The sequence below is a fragment of the Callospermophilus lateralis genome, chromosome 15 (genome assembly GCF_048772815.1).
Source record: "Callospermophilus lateralis isolate mCalLat2 chromosome 15, mCalLat2.hap1, whole genome shotgun sequence".
Taxonomy (NCBI): domain Eukaryota; kingdom Metazoa; phylum Chordata; class Mammalia; order Rodentia; family Sciuridae; genus Callospermophilus; species Callospermophilus lateralis.
In genome coordinates, this window is record NC_135319.1 from 24,880,008 (window position 1) to 24,896,464 (window position 16,457).

At 45.9% G+C, this 16,457-nt stretch overlaps 2 pseudogenes; both read left to right on the plus strand.

Annotated features, from left to right (window-relative positions):
* The first annotated feature begins 1,455 nt into the window (after positions 1–1,455).
* Positions 1,456–5,713, plus strand: LOC143381579 (RNA exonuclease 5 pseudogene; annotated as a pseudogene).
* An 8,136-nt stretch (positions 5,714–13,849) lies between these two features.
* Positions 13,850–16,155, plus strand: LOC143381580 (RNA exonuclease 5 pseudogene; annotated as a pseudogene).
* Positions 16,156–16,457: the final 302 nt, after the last annotated feature.

Below are 16,457 nucleotides of genomic sequence, written 5' to 3' on the forward strand. Positions count from 1 at the left end.
CCCTGGGCTCGGGGCCTCTCAGCGTCACCAGTTGCTGTGTGCGCCCAGAGGACCCAGCCAGCTCGCAACAGACACCTCTTTGCTGCTTACATCGATCCTGGTCTCTGGTGGTATTTTGGGGGTCCAGAATTCGAGCCTAAAACCTCCCTCCTCCTCTCTCCCCTTTTCCCTATCTAAAGCTCATCTATTTTTCCCATGCTCCCCACAACCCGTCCCCATTATAAATCACCATCCTTGTATCAGACAATACATTCAGCATTTGGATTTTTAGGGCCGGCCTACTTCACTCAGCATTTTATTCTCCAACTTCATCCATTTACTTGCAAACGCCATGATTTTTTTTTCTCCTTTAATGCTGAGTGATATTCCATTGTGTATATATGCCACATTTTCTTCATCCATTCATCTAATGAAAGGTATACCCAGGTTGGTTCCACAATTTAGCTATTGTGAATTGTGCTGCTGTAAACATTGATGTGGCTGCGTCGTTGTAGTATGCTACTTCTAAATCCTTTGGGTATAACCCGAGGAGCGGGATACCTGGATCCAATGGTGGTTCCGTTATGAGGCTTCCAAGGAATCTCCCTACCGCTTTCCATATTGGCTACACCAATTTTCAGTGCCACCAGCAATGTGTGAAGGTGCCTTTGCCCCCGACTTCCCTGCGAAAACTTATTGTTGTTTGTATCCTTAAGAGCTGCCATTTTTACTGGAGAGAGATGAAATCTTAGAGTGATTTTTTATTTGCATTTCTCTAATTGCCAGAGATGTTGAACATTTTTTCATAAATTTGTTGATTGACTGTATATCATTTTCTGAGAAATGTCTGTTCAGTTCTTTGGCCCATTTATTCATTGGCTTATTTGTTTTTTCGCTATTAAGAGTTATGAGTTCTTTATAGAGATTTTTATATATAGATAGATAGATAGATATAGATGAGTGCTCTATCTGATTTGTGTGTGGTAAAAATTTCCTCCTATTCTGTAGGCTCTCTGTTCACCTCACTTATTGTTTCTTTTGCTGCAAAGAAGCTTTTTAGTTGGAATCCATCTGATTTGTTGATTCTTGATTTTATTTCTTGCACTATAGCAGTCTTATTAAGGAAGTTGGGGCCTAATCTCACATGATGAAGATTAGGGCCTACTTTTTCTTCTGTTAGACCCAAGGTCTCTGGTTTAATTCCTAGGTCCTAGTTCCACTCTGGATTGAGTTCTGTGCATGGTGAGAGACTGGGGTTTTAATTTCATTTTGTTGCCTATGGATTTCCAGTTTTCCCAGCACCGTTTGTTGAAGAGGCTATCTTTTCTCCAAAGTACGTTTTGGGCACCTTTGTCTGATAGAAGATAATTGTAATTTAGTGGGTTAGTCTCCGTGTCCTCTATTCTGTACCATTGGTCTACCAGTCTGTTGATATACACAAGGGAATGTTACTCAGCAATAAAAGAGAATACCATCATGGCATTTGCAGGTAAATGGACGGAGATGGAGGAGATGATGCTAAGTGAAGTCATCCCATCCCAAACAAACGAATGCCAAGTGTTTTCTCTGATATAAGGAGTCTGGGTTGGGGAGCATGGGAGGAAGAGATGAACTCTAGATAGGGGAGAGGAGTGGGAAGGGAAGGGAGGGGGCAGGGGGTTAGAAATGGTGGTGGAATGTGATGGACATCATTATCCAAACTACACGTATGAAAACATGAGTTGGTGTGAATATACTTTATCTACAACCAGAGATGTGAATAATTGTGCTCTATACGTATAATACGAGTCGTAATGCATTCCGCTGTCATATATATATATAAAAAAAAAACTGAATAATTAAGCTAAAATAAAATGGATAGAATAGAGAAAATAGTGGTTACCGGAGCGCGGAAAGGGCGTAGGGCTGAGAACAGGGCAAGAGGATGGTTAATAGTTATGGGGGATGCCCTTGGATAAGAGAAATGACTGACTTTTAGTATTCCACAGCATGGTAGGATAGCTGTGATTGACAACAATATTAAATATTTCAAAACAGCTGATTGGGGGTGTATCTCAGTGGTAGAATAATTGCTGAGTATGTACAAGGCCCTGGGTGCAATCCTCAGTACCGGAAGGGGGAAACCTGATAGGGTTTGGAACGTTCCCAATACAAAGGAGTGATACAGGTGTGAGTGACATATATGCCAATTAACCTGAACTGATCATTACGCCTGGAACACAAGTATTAAGAAGCCACACTGAAAAGAACCCAATAAGTTCAATGAACCCATTCACACTACGGGGCAAATGGCAAAGTACCCCTTAATGTGTTCTGATGAAAGAGAAACTAAACTGGACTTTGGGAGGAGGAAAGACCTGGGTTCTTGTACGGTAATCCTTTTTTTTTTTCCCCCTTTGGTACAGGGAATTGAAAACAGGGGCACTCAATCACTAAGTCACATCCCCAGCCATATTTTGTATTTTATATATATATATTTTATCTTGAAACAGGGTCTCACAGGGTTGCTTAGCGCCTCTCTAAGTGGCTGAGGCAGGCTTTGAATTCACGATCCTCCTGTCTCAGCCTCCAGAGCCGCTGGGCTGTCATCCTCTCTTTCATTTTAGTAGTCATTTTACCTACATAGGCCTCAAGCACGTATTAGCAAACTTAGGTCAAATTTGTTTTCTGCTCCCTGTGTTTTACAGTAATGTTGGGGAACTCGTGATTGTAGGGGTACAGAAACACTGAAGACCTTTAGTTATTTTTGTCTTTACGCTTTTTTTCTTTTCCTTTTTCAAGTCTTTGCTACGTATACAGCACAATTCTGAGAAAATATGAAACCCAGGGCACGGTCCTGTCCCCTGGAACTTAACGAATCTGGGTAAAGAAACCATGAAACTACTGGAAGGTAATGCACTGTAAAGGTCCCCCAAAGGCAATATGCTGGAATACAAAGGGAAGATTTGGCTGAAGTTGCAACAGGGGTCCACTGGATGCTTTGACTACATCCCTTGTCGCTTTGAAACTTACATGTCTGTTTCTCTTTTCCCCAACCTTCTCCTCCCTGATCTTCTTTGCCCTAACCTTCTCCTCCTGATTTTCTTTCCCCTACACTTCTCCTCCCTGATCTTCTCATTTTCTTTTCCCTAAACTTCTCCTCCCTGTTCTTTTCCCCCTCCCTGATCTCCTCCTCTGGGCTCTCCTTTTCCCTAATCTTTTCCTTACCTGATCTCTCCTCCCTAATCTCACTTTCTCTGAATCACCTCTATAAAAACCCCCTCCTCCTGCTGATGTGAGAACCATTGTTTCTCCCTTGCTGGTCAAGCAAGAAACCATCCTTTTTCCTTCTCAAGAACGTTTTCTCTTGCTGGATTGGCATCCAGGCAGGGACAGCTTTCTACTTTCCAAGGACAGCGTTCCACAACAAGGACTCACGTACAGGATCGTGGAGCCAGAGAAGGAGAAGACGGGGAGGCTGAACAGCCAGAGGAGACGGGTCCCCGCCTGGCTGATGGGGACGCCCGAGGTAAGGATACCCCGTTCGGATCTTGTGGACAGGCAGCCCGAGCCCAAGCCCAAGAGAGCCCGGTTGAGTGGCATCGTAATGGCTGAAAACTGTGAAATAACCCACGAACAGCTATGTGAGTTGCTCAAGTACGCGGTTCTGGCTGAACCCGTTATTGAGAGACCCAGGTGGTGCCAGCTTCTGCACGGAAAGCAACTGAGCAGAACAGTGGTGGTCATCCTTCAAGGGATGAGTCAACTCCACTTCTACAGGTTCTATTTGGAGTTTGGATTTCTCCGGAAAGCCTTCAGACACAAGTTCCGCTTGCCTCCTCCATCATCTGCTTTTCTCGCTGATGTTGTCGGGCTACCAAATCAAAGGGCTGGACATCTGCCTAAGACCATGGGAGGATCTTTACCGTCTGCCAGTACGAAACCCAAGGTCGACCTGCAGAATGACCCGGTCATTCGAAAGTATGGCTCTCAGAAGGTGGGCTTGCTGCGATGCCTTCTGACAGAGGAGGAAATGAGAACATTTGACTTTCCGTTGCCAGGTTCTCCCGGCTGTGAGAACTTTGTAACTACCAGATGTAACGCGTCTGTGACAGAGAACAGCCCTCTCTTTGGGCTGGACGGAGAAATGTGCATCACGTCCAAGGGGAGAGAACTGACACGCATCTCACTGGTTGCCGAAGGAGGCTCGTGTCTTATGGACGAGTTGGTGAAACCGGATGAGGAGATTGTAGACTACGCCACCTGCTATTCAGGGATCACGGAGGAGATGCTGAAGCCGGTGACGACGAAACTGAAAGACGTTCAGGGGCGGTTAAAAGCACTGCTTCCTCCTGATGCGGTGTTGGTAGGGCACTCCTTAGACGTGGATCTCCGAGCACTGAACATGATCCACCCATATGTTATCGACACCTCGTTGCTTTATGCCAGGGAGCGGGGCAGAAGATTCAAGCTAAAGTTCTTAGCCAAGGCTATTTTGGGAAAGGACATTCAACGTTCGGAAAGGGACGGTCACGATCCCACAGAGGACGCTACCGCGACCCTTGAATTGGCTCAATTCTTCCTCAAGTATGGCCCAAAGAAGACGGCAGAACTCAATCTGGAGGCGCTGTGGAGAGCCCAAGACCCAAGAAATGTCAGAGAAAAGTTCCAAAGTTACAGCTACAGAGGTGCTTTAAGTTGTTTCGATTCGGTGCATCAGAAGCTCCTTTTTGTATCCCGAGAGACAGATGATATTGAGCTCCCTTCCCCTGAAGATTGTGAAAGTGTCAGGTGCCTTTCCAACAGAGAGGTCTTTGAGCAGGCCAGAAGGCAAGTGCGCCTGTACCCCTTCAGCATTATTCGGTTCTCTTTGGAGCCTTTTTCACCTCTCGTCACTGAGGAAGTGGACAAAAGGATGCGGATCAAGTGGACAGAGATGTCAACTATCTATGCTGGGCCACTGAGCAAAGATTGCAACCTGAGTGCTCTGAAGAGGCTGTTTAGGAGCTTCGGCCCAGTTCGCGCAATGACTGCTGTCCTGGAAACGCATCAGCCTCATCTCTCTATAGAGTATGAAGTCCTGGAAGCTGCCCAGCTGGCCATCGAGAGCTTGAATGGCGTTCTGGTGGAAGGTGTATACATAAAGGTACAGAGACCTGTGACAGAGCTCACTCTCGACTGCGACACACTCGTTAGGGAGCTGGAACTAGATTCTGAGAACCGAGCCACTATTTACCTGTCCGGAGTTAGTAAAGATTTCTTAGGACATACTCAGGAACTGCCGAACCTCTTTGGTGGCCTGGAAGCTGTGATCGTGCCTCCAGATGCTCAAAGCGGAAGACAGGAAAAATACTGTTTCCTGAAGTTCAAAACTTCTGGCAACGCCCAGAGGGCCCTCCATGTCCTCACAGGCAAGGACTGGAAGCTGAAAGGCAGGCAGGCCCTAACCCCCAGGCACCTGCACGCGTGGCTTAGGGGCTCACCACCTGAATCAAGAAGGCCCGCAGGTCTCAGAGCGAGACCTCCTCCCTCGGAGCGGGAGACCTTGCAGAACTCGAAGGCGGAAAACGCAAAGAGGGCAGCCTGGCGTTGGAGCCGCAAGATTGGAAGGCTCTACCGAAGCCTGAGCCCGGGCACCCTTTGCGTCATCCTCCTGCCAGGAACCACGAGCCCTCATGGATCTCTCTCTGGCCTGGGACTCATGGGAATAAAAGATGAAGAAGAGGAAAGCACCGGCCCAAGCATGGGTTTGTGAGTCTCATCCTTCCTGGGCGATGGTGGAGAAGACGGGTCAGGCTGCAGCTTCTCCAAGAGACTGCTGGGCCTCTTGGTTCAGTGGACGGCTTTGTGTGGGAAGTTGGTGTGCCGGCTAACGGGTCTAATCCATTGACATGGCATGCACAGGTTTTCGATAAATGCCTAAAATTCAAGCCTTTCTCATCTTAAGACAGGGTGGGTGGGGGGAAGTGGGAGACTAAATCAAAAAAAGACGCCACACTGTGCCCCATGAGTCTGTACAATTACTATGTGCCAATTGAAAAAAAAAAATTATATAATTTTATATATGATTAAAAATAAAGTAAAATGGAAACAAAATAAATACAACTTATAATTAAACCAAAATAAATGTAAACGTGTTTGATATCTCGAGACGTTTAAAATTCTACTCATGCTATGTGACATTTTAAAAGTGTGATGGGATGGGATCTGAGTGGAGCGAATGAGCCCGGTGGTTATGTGGTTGAGTCTCGGAAACTGGTAAGGCTTGCAGCGTGGCTGACCAACTAACTGAAGGGCAGATTGCAGAATTCAAAGAAGCTTTCCCACTCCTTGACAGGAACGGGGATGGAACTGTACTAGACTAACAAAGGAATTGGGAAGTGTAATGAGACGGTCTCTTGGGTGGAATCCCACAGAAGTCGAGTTTCAGGACGCGATTAAGGGAGTAGCTGCTGGTGGTAATGGCAAAATTGACTTCCCTGAATTTCTGACAATGATGGCAAGAAAAAGGAAACACAGACAGAAGTAGGGCACGATGTAACATGTGGGGCATGTTGCATCGGAAAGGAGGAAAGCGAACTTACTGCCCTCTTCCGGGTGGGTCCTGGGGCCACCTGTGGCTAAGAAAGCGCCTGGGGATCAGCCAGAAGGCGTTGCCTGGGTTGTGAGGAAAAACCAGACGACCTCTAGGATAGGCTCAGAACCCTTTAGCTCTCTGGACAGCTCGGGTCTCCCATTATGGCCAGTGAGATGGGTGTACACGTGAACTCACCCCACCCTGCTGACCTTTGTCCTGATTGGCTCCTGTGCCTTGTATTAGCTGTGTGTGTTTTCTCAATAAACTGAGATCCTGCTTTGACTGGTCTCCCTGGCTTGTCTGATTGTCCTCCCGTGGGGAAGGGCTGGGTGCTGGGGAAGGGGGGGCGCGGCGGTCAGTCGGCCCTTCCTTTCTTGGTTCCTCATGGTCAGGGCGTGCTCTGTGACCATGCAGGTCAGGAGGGAAGCGGGTGGGGTGGGGTGGGGCTAAAACCCCCCGACATCTGGCGCCCAACGTGGGGCATTAAGAAGTCGGTTCACCAAAAGTGATACTCCTATCCCCAAGCCAAGCCAAGAGAGTTTTGAGGTAGGGGTCTCCCCGGAAAGATGGGGCAATCTCACACTAAGTACGGCGACCAGTTTTGGGAAACCCTTGTTGAGGATCGACTTTGGTCGCAGCGAGTCAGTCCTCTCACTGCCCGGGAGGAGAAAGGCTTAAAACCTCACTCTGACAATGGCCTCCTAGACCCTTCTGGTGCCTGGCCTGGTCCTCTGGGTCCCGCACCAAGTGCTCTGGTCCTGGAACATGCGGTAGACAAGTCGGGAAGGGGAGCGGCCTATGCCTATGTTGTCACCCCTCCTTCAAGGAAATTCTCCACCCTCTTGTGCAAACCTGGAAAAGCTGGTTAAGCTGCCTTCTTGCAACACCAGTGATGACTCACCCCCATTGTGTACGGCCCTGTCTTGTTAAGACCAGCGATGAGATGACTCACCCCCATTGTGTATAGATTTCTTGGTAAATGCTAACCCTGGGGCAATAGACAGGCCTTATGGTATTCCTGGGAGGCCCAAGATTTATTTATAGAAGCTCAATTCACAGTAGCTAAACTATGGAACCAACCTAGGTTGGATAAAGAAAATGTGGTATATAATATTTGATGGAATATCACTCAGTTTTAAAGAAGAAGGGAATTATGGTATTTCCGGGTAAATGGACGGAGTTGGAGAATATCATGCTAAGCGAAATAAGCCAGTCCCATAAAACCAAAGGCCGAATGCGTTCTCTGATATGTGGATGCTAATTCACAGTCAGGGCCAAGGTGCTAGGGAAGAATAAAGTTACTTTAGATTAGGTAGAAGAGAGTGAAGGCAGGGGAAGGATATAGAGATAGGAAAGTTAGTAGAATGAAACAGACATTATTACCTCACTTACACATATGACTGCATGAGCAATGTGATCTGACAACGTGTACAAGGAGAAAAATGAGAAATTAGACCCTATTTATTTATGATATTTCAAAATGCATAATTGCATTCTACTGTCATGTATAACTAATTAAAGCAGATTTTAACGATTTTTTTTCAAAAAAGAAAATTCTACTCATTCAAGAAAGAAATCCATAGTCACTGCCCTCTTTTTTGACAAAATTTATTGACAAAATACATGTGGTCAGTTACGCTTAAGTTGCATAACATGATATTTTGCTATACGTAAATGCTGTGAAATAATAGCTCAAATCATCTGACATATCTATCACTTCAGAATAGTTAAAATTTTCTTTTCTTTGTTCGATTTTTGTGGTGAGAACACCTACGGTCTACCAATCAAGGAAAGTCCAGGACCAGATCGATTCTCAGCCGAGCTCTATAAGACCTGCCAAGGAGAATTAACACCAGTACTGCTCAAAACGTTTCGTGGAATATGAAAAGGAGAGAACCCTTCCAATCTCATTCTCTGAAGCTGATATCACTCTGATACCAAAACCATACAAACACACATCAAGGAAAGAAAACTTCATACCAATATCCACGGTGAACATCGATACAAAAATTCTCAGTACAATTCCGGCAAATAGCATATAGAAACATATTAAAAAGATAGTGTGCCACAATCAAGTGGGGTTCATATACAGAAATCAATAAACATAATTCATCACATCAATATACTTAAAAACAAGAATAGTATGATCATCTCAATAGAGGCAGATAAAGCATTTGACAAATACAGCACCCTTCGTGTTCAAAACACTAGAAAAACTAGGAATAGAAGGAACAGACCTCAACCTCATAAAAGCTATCCATGCAAAACCCAAGGACAGCATCATCCTAAACAGAGAAAAATTGAAAGCATTCCCTCTAAAAACTGGAACAAGGATGTCCTCTTTCAAATGAGTAGACTTTGCTAAGGCACTTTAACATGTCTCCAAACACCAGAGGAAAAATCACTGAGAACGCTGCGCCTACCTCAACTAATTTTTTCAGAACTTCCTGCCACCCGCTTTCTGCCTAGCTGGCCTCCATATCTAGCAAGGTCCCTAGCTCTGGGCGGTATCCACATTCATGACTCCTCCTATGCCCCTTGCTTACATGACACTGCCCAGATCCTGCCTGTGTCTGTCCTGAAGGTCCAGTTAGAGGCTCAGAACCAGCCCAAGGTCGGGACTCCGTTGCAATAAAGCAGTGCTGGCAGATAAGTATTTGCAAAACACAGCCACAATCAGGTGAGTCATCTGCTCAGTGGCTAACTCCATCAAGGGGCTTCCTGCATCTCTGGACCTAGCTGTATTGTAAGCATGAGCCAAAAAGAGATCTATGCTATTTTCTTGTAAAGCCTGATTCAAATGCTCTTCTCTGTTTTGGTTTTACTGCTTTTCATCCTTATGTTTTAATGTTATGAGTGTAGATGATAAATATTTAAACAGGATGTATATAAGGTTAACAAAAAAAAAAAAGTCTCCTTCCATCACTTCCTCACTTTCACAGAAGCAATAATGGTACCAGTTCCAGAAATGTTCACTGCATCCATAAGTACATCTCTGCATACATACATCCTCTCATTTTCAATAAATAGCGCTGTGTACACCCTTCTCCCCTTGGTTCTCGTCACCTGATATCTTAGAGATTGTCTTACCTCAGTGGACATGTAGTTTTTCTCATTCTTCTTAGCAGTCATACTATATTCCGTTATGAAATGTATCATAATTTTTTTCTATATTTCGCTTACTTTAGGATGCATTTTAAAATTTTTATTTATTCTGATTTGTTACATATGACAGCAGAATGCAATTCTTTTCGTATTACACAAATAGAGCACAATTTTTCATGTCTCTGGTTGAATGCAAAGTAGAGTCGCACCATTTGTGTTTTCATACATGTACTTAGGGTAAGGATGTCTGTCTCATTCCACCATCTTTCCTACCTCCGTGCCCCTCTGAAAAACCAGCTTCTACCTCAGAGCAAAGCCTGTCCAAGGAGGGGACATGACCTTTGTCCTTGGAAAGACCCACAGAGCACTCCTGGGGCACATTCCCACCCCGCTAAGTGGTTTGTCTACAAATAACAGGAGAGATCTGCTGGACCAGGTGTCCCTGACTCAGTCAGGCTAGGTGGGGACCCATAGCAAGCCGCTAGCAGCCACCAATCAGCAGCATGAGACAGGGAAATACCTGGGATGCCACATGACCCTCCCAGTAGTTTATGGTGTTGGGAAACCATGTAGTTCATCAAGAACACCCTTCTTGGTGTAAACCAATCAGTTCAAACGAATCCCCCTCTCGTAGTAACCAATCATCACTACCCAACTTGTTCCCGTCGGTGAATGTGCTAATCACGTTTTAGAGTTGTTATTTGATTTTCCCGCAGTGTGTGATGATTTGCCAAGAGATGCTATGCTATGATGTTTGTGGGGGGGTCCCTGCCTTCTCCAAAGAATGTATAAAACTGCTGCAAACCCTGGGCTCGGGGCCTCTCAGCGTCACCAGTTGCTGTGTGCGCCCAGAGGACCCAGCCAGCTCGCAACAGACACCTCTTTGCTGCTTACATCGATCCTGGTCTCTGGTGGTATTTTGGGGGTCCAGAATTCGAGCCTAAAACCTCCCTCCTCCTCTCTCCCCTTTTCCCTATCTAAAGCTCATCTATTTTTCCCATGCTCCCCACAACCCGTCCCCATTATAAATCACCATCCTTGTATCAGACAATACATTCAGCATTTGGATTTTTAGGGCCGGCCTACTTCACTCAGCATTTTATTCTCCAACTTCATCCATTTACTTGCAAACGCCATGATTTTTTTTTCTCCTTTAATGCTGAGTGATATTCCATTGTGTATATATGCCACATTTTCTTCATCCATTCATCTAATGAAAGGTATACCCAGGTTGGTTCCACAATTTAGCTATTGTGAATTGTGCTGCTGTAAACATTGATGTGGCTGCGTCGTTGTAGTATGCTACTTCTAAATCCTTTGGGTATAACCCGAGGAGCGGGATACCTGGATCCAATGGTGGTTCCGTTATGAGGCTTCCAAGGAATCTCCCTACCGCTTTCCATATTGGCTACACCAATTTTCAGTGCCACCAGCAATGTGTGAAGGTGCCTTTGCCCCCGACTTCCCTGCGAAAACTTATTGTTGTTTGTATCCTTAAGAGCTGCCATTTTTACTGGAGAGAGATGAAATCTTAGAGTGATTTTTTATTTGCATTTCTCTAATTGCCAGAGATGTTGAACATTTTTTCATAAATTTGTTGATTGACTGTATATCATTTTCTGAGAAATGTCTGTTCAGTTCTTTGGCCCATTTATTCATTGGCTTATTTGTTTTTTCGCTATTAAGAGTTATGAGTTCTTTATAGAGATTTTTATATATAGATAGATAGATAGATATAGATGAGTGCTCTATCTGATTTGTGTGTGGTAAAAATTTCCTCCTATTCTGTAGGCTCTCTGTTCACCTCACTTATTGTTTCTTTTGCTGCAAAGAAGCTTTTTAGTTGGAATCCATCTGATTTGTTGATTCTTGATTTTATTTCTTGCACTATAGCAGTCTTATTAAGGAAGTTGGGGCCTAATCTCACATGATGAAGATTAGGGCCTACTTTTTCTTCTGTTAGACCCAAGGTCTCTGGTTTAATTCCTAGGTCCTAGTTCCACTCTGGATTGAGTTCTGTGCATGGTGAGAGACTGGGGTTTTAATTTCATTTTGTTGCCTATGGATTTCCAGTTTTCCCAGCACCGTTTGTTGAAGAGGCTATCTTTTCTCCAAAGTACGTTTTGGGCACCTTTGTCTGATAGAAGATAATTGTAATTTAGTGGGTTAGTCTCCGTGTCCTCTATTCTGTACCATTGGTCTACCAGTCTGTTGATATACACAAGGGAATGTTACTCAGCAATAAAAGAGAATACCATCATGGCATTTGCAGGTAAATGGACGGAGATGGAGGAGATGATGCTAAGTGAAGTCATCCCATCCCAAACAAACGAATGCCAAGTGTTTTCTCTGATATAAGGAGTCTGGGTTGGGGAGCATGGGAGGAAGAGATGAACTCTAGATAGGGGAGAGGAGTGGGAAGGGAAGGGAGGGGGCAGGGGGTTAGAAATGGTGGTGGAATGTGATGGACATCATTATCCAAACTACACGTATGAAAACATGAGTTGGTGTGAATATACTTTATCTACAACCAGAGATGTGAATAATTGTGCTCTATACGTATAATACGAGTCGTAATGCATTCCGCTGTCATATATATATATAAAAAAAAAACTGAATAATTAAGCTAAAATAAAATGGATAGAATAGAGAAAATAGTGGTTACCGGAGCGCGGAAAGGGCGTAGGGCTGAGAACAGGGCAAGAGGATGGTTAATAGTTATGGGGGATGCCCTTGGATAAGAGAAATGACTGACTTTTAGTATTCCACAGCATGGTAGGATAGCTGTGATTGACAACAATATTAAATATTTCAAAACAGCTGATTGGGGGTGTATCTCAGTGGTAGAATAATTGCTGAGTATGTACAAGGCCCTGGGTGCAATCCTCAGTACCGGAAGGGGGAAACCTGATAGGGTTTGGAACGTTCCCAATACAAAGGAGTGATACAGGTGTGAGTGACATATATGCCAATTAACCTGAACTGATCATTACGCCTGGAACACAAGTATTAAGAAGCCACACTGAAAAGAACCCAATAAGTTCAATGAACCCATTCACACTACGGGGCAAATGGCAAAGTACCCCTTAATGTGTTCTGATGAAAGAGAAACTAAACTGGACTTTGGGAGGAGGAAAGACCTGGGTTCTTGTACGGTAATCCTTTTTTTTTTCCCCCTTTGGTACAGGGAATTGAAAACAGGGGCACTCAATCACTAAGTCACATCCCCAGCCATATTTTGTATTTTATATATATATATTTTATCTTGAAACAGGGTCTCACAGGGTTGCTTAGCGCCTCTCTAAGTGGCTGAGGCAGGCTTTGAATTCACGATCCTCCTGTCTCAGCCTCCAGAGCCGCTGGGCTGTCATCCTCTCTTTCATTTTAGTAGTCATTTTACCTACATAGGCCTCAAGCACGTATTAGCAAACTTAGGTCAAATTTGTTTTCTGCTCCCTGTGTTTTACAGTAATGTTGGGGAACTCGTGATTGTAGGGGTACAGAAACACTGAAGACCTTTAGTTATTTTTGTCTTTACGCTTTTTTTCTTTTCCTTTTTCAAGTCTTTGCTACGTATACAGCACAATTCTGAGAAAATATGAAACCCAGGGCACGGTCCTGTCCCCTGGAACTTAACGAATCTGGGTAAAGAAACCATGAAACTACTGGAAGGTAATGCACTGTAAAGGTCCCCCAAAGGCAATACGCTGGAATACAAAGGGAAGATTTGGCTGAAGTTGCAACAGGGGTCCACTGGATGCTTTGACTACATCCCTTGTCGCTTTGAAACTTACATGTCTGTTTCTCTTTTCCCCAACCTTCTCCTCCCTGATCTTCTTTGCCCTAACCTTCTCCTCCTGATTTTCTTTCCCCTACACTTCTCCTCCCTGATCTTCTCATTTTCTTTTCCCTAAACTTCTCCTCCCTGTTCTTTTCCCCCTCCCTGATCTCCTCCTCTGGGCTCTCCTTTTCCCTAATCTTTTCCTTACCTGATCTCTCCTCCCTAATCTCACTTTCTCTGAATCACCTCTATAAAAACCCCCTCCTCCTGCTGATGTGAGAACCATTGTTTCTCCCTTGCTGGTCAAGCAAGAAACCATCCTTTTTCCTTCTCAAGAACGTTTTCTCTTGCTGGATTGGCATCCAGGCAGGGACAGCTTTCTACTTTCCAAGGACAGCGTTCCACAACAAGGACTCACGTACAGGATCATGGAGCCAGAGAAGGAGAAGACGGGGAGGCTGAACAGCCAGAGGAGACGGGTCCCCGCCTGGCTGATGGGGACGCCCGAGGTAAGGATACCCCGTTCGGATCTTGTGGACAGGCAGCCCGAGCCCAAGCCCAAGAGAGCCCGGTTGAGTGGCATCGTAATGGCTGAAAACTGTGAAATAACCCACGAACAGCTATGTGAGTTGCTCAAGTACGGGGTTCTGGCTGAACCCGTTATTGAGAGACCCAGGTGGTGCCAGCTTCTGCACGGAAAGCAACTGAGCAGAACAGTGGTGGTCATCCTTCAAGGGATGAGTCAACTCCACTTCTACAGGTTCTATTTGGAGTTTGGATTTCTCCGGAAAGCCTTCAGACACAAGTTCCGCTTGCCTCCTCCATCATCTGCTTTTCTAGCTGATGTTGTCGGGCTACCAAATCAAAGGGCTGGACATCTGCCTAAGACCATGGGAGGATCTTTACCGTCTGCCAGTACAAAACCCAAGGTCGACCTGCAGAATGACCCGGTCATTCGAAAGTATGGCTCTCAGAAGGTGGGCTTGCTGCGATGCCTTCTGACAGAGGAGGAAATGAGAACATTTGACTTTCCGTTGCCAGGTTCTCCCGGCTGTGAGAACTTTGTAACTACCAGATGTAACGCGTCTGTGACAGAGAACAGCCCTCTCTTTGGGCTGGACGGAGAAATGTGCATCACGTCCAAGGGGAGAGAACTGACACGCATCTCACTGGTTGCCGAAGGAGGCTCGTGTCTTATGGACGAGTTGGTGAAACCGGATGAGGAGATTGTAGACTACGCCACCTGCTATTCAGGGATCACGGAGGAGATGCTGAAGCCGGTGACGACGAAACTGAAAGACGTTCAGGGGCGGTTAAAAGCACTGCTTCCTCCTGATGCGGTGTTGGTAGGGCACTCCTTAGACGTGGATCTCCGAGCACTGAACATGATCCACCCATATGTTATCGACACCTCGTTGCTTTATGCCAGGGAGCGGGGCAGAAGATTCAAGCTAAAGTTCTTAGCCAAGGCTATTTTGGGAAAGGACATTCAACGTTCGGAAAGGGACGGTCACGATCCCACAGAGGACGCTACCGCGACCCTTGAATTGGCTCAATTCTTCCTCAAGTATGGCCCAAAGAAGACGGCAGAACTCAATCTGGAGGCGCTGTGGAGAGCCCAAGACCCAAGAAATGTCAGAGAAAAGTTCCAAAGTTACAGCTACAGAGGTGCTTTAAGTTGTTTCGATTCGGTGCATCAGAAGCTCCTTTTTGTATCCCGAGAGACAGATGATATTGAGCTCCCTTCCCCTGAAGATTGTGAAAGTGTCAGGTGCCTTTCCAACAGAGAGGTCTTTGAGCAGGCCAGAAGGCAAGTGCGCCTGTACCCCTTCAGCATTATTCGGTTCTCTTTGGAGCCTTTTTCACCTCTCGTCACTGAGGAAGTGGACAAAAGGATGCGGATCAAGTGGACAGAGATGTCAACTATCTATGCTGGGCCACTGAGCAAAGATTGCAACCTGAGTGCTCTGAAGAGGCTGTTTAGGAGCTTCGGCCCAGTTCGCGCAATGACTGCTGTCCTGGAAACGATCAGCCTCATCTCTCTATAGAGTATGAAGTCCTGGAAGCTGCCCAGCTGGCCATCGAGAGCTTGAATGGCGTTCTGGTGGAAGGTGTATACATAAAGGTACAGAGACCTGTGACAGAGCTCACTCTCGACTGCGACACACTCGTTAGGGAGCTGGAACTAGATTCTGAGAACCGAGCCACTATTTACCTGTCCGGAGTTAGTAAAGATTTCTTAGGACATACTCAGGAACTGCCGAACCTCTTTGGTGGCCTGGAAGCTGTGATCGTGCCTCCAGATGCTCAAAGCGGAAGACAGGAAAAATACTGTTTCCTGAAGTTCAAAACTTCTGGCAACGCCCAGAGGGCCCTCCATGTCCTCACAGGCAAGGACTGGAAGCTGAAAGGCAGGCAGGCCCTAACCCCCAGGCACCTGCACGCGTGGCTTAGGGGCTCACCACCTGAATCAAGAAGGCCCGCAGGTCTCAGAGCGAGACCTCCTCCCTCGGAGCGGGAGACCTTGCAGAACTCGAAGGCGGAAAACGCAAAGAGGGCAGCCTGGCGTTGGAGCCGCAAGATTGGAAGGCTCTACCGAAGCCTGAGCCCGGGCACCCTTTGCGTCATCCTCCTGCCAGGAACCACGAGCCCTCATGGATCTCTCTCTGGCCTGGGACTCATGGGAATAAAAGATGAAGAAGAGGAAAGCACCGGCCCAAGCATGGGTTTGTGAGTCTCATCCTTCCTGGGCGATGGTGGAGAAGACGGGTCAGGCTGCAGCTTCTCCAAGAGACTGCTGGGCCTCTTGGTTCAGTGGACGGCTTTGTGTGGGAAGTTGGTGTGCCGGCTAACGGGTCTAATCCATTGACATGGCATGCACAGGTTTTCGATAAATGCCTAAAATTCAAGCCTTCCTCATCTTAAGACAGGGTGGGTGGGGGGAAGTGGGAGACTAAATCAAAAAAAGACGCCACACTGTGCCCCATGAGTCTGTACAATTACTATGTGCCAATTGAAAAAAAACAAATTATATAA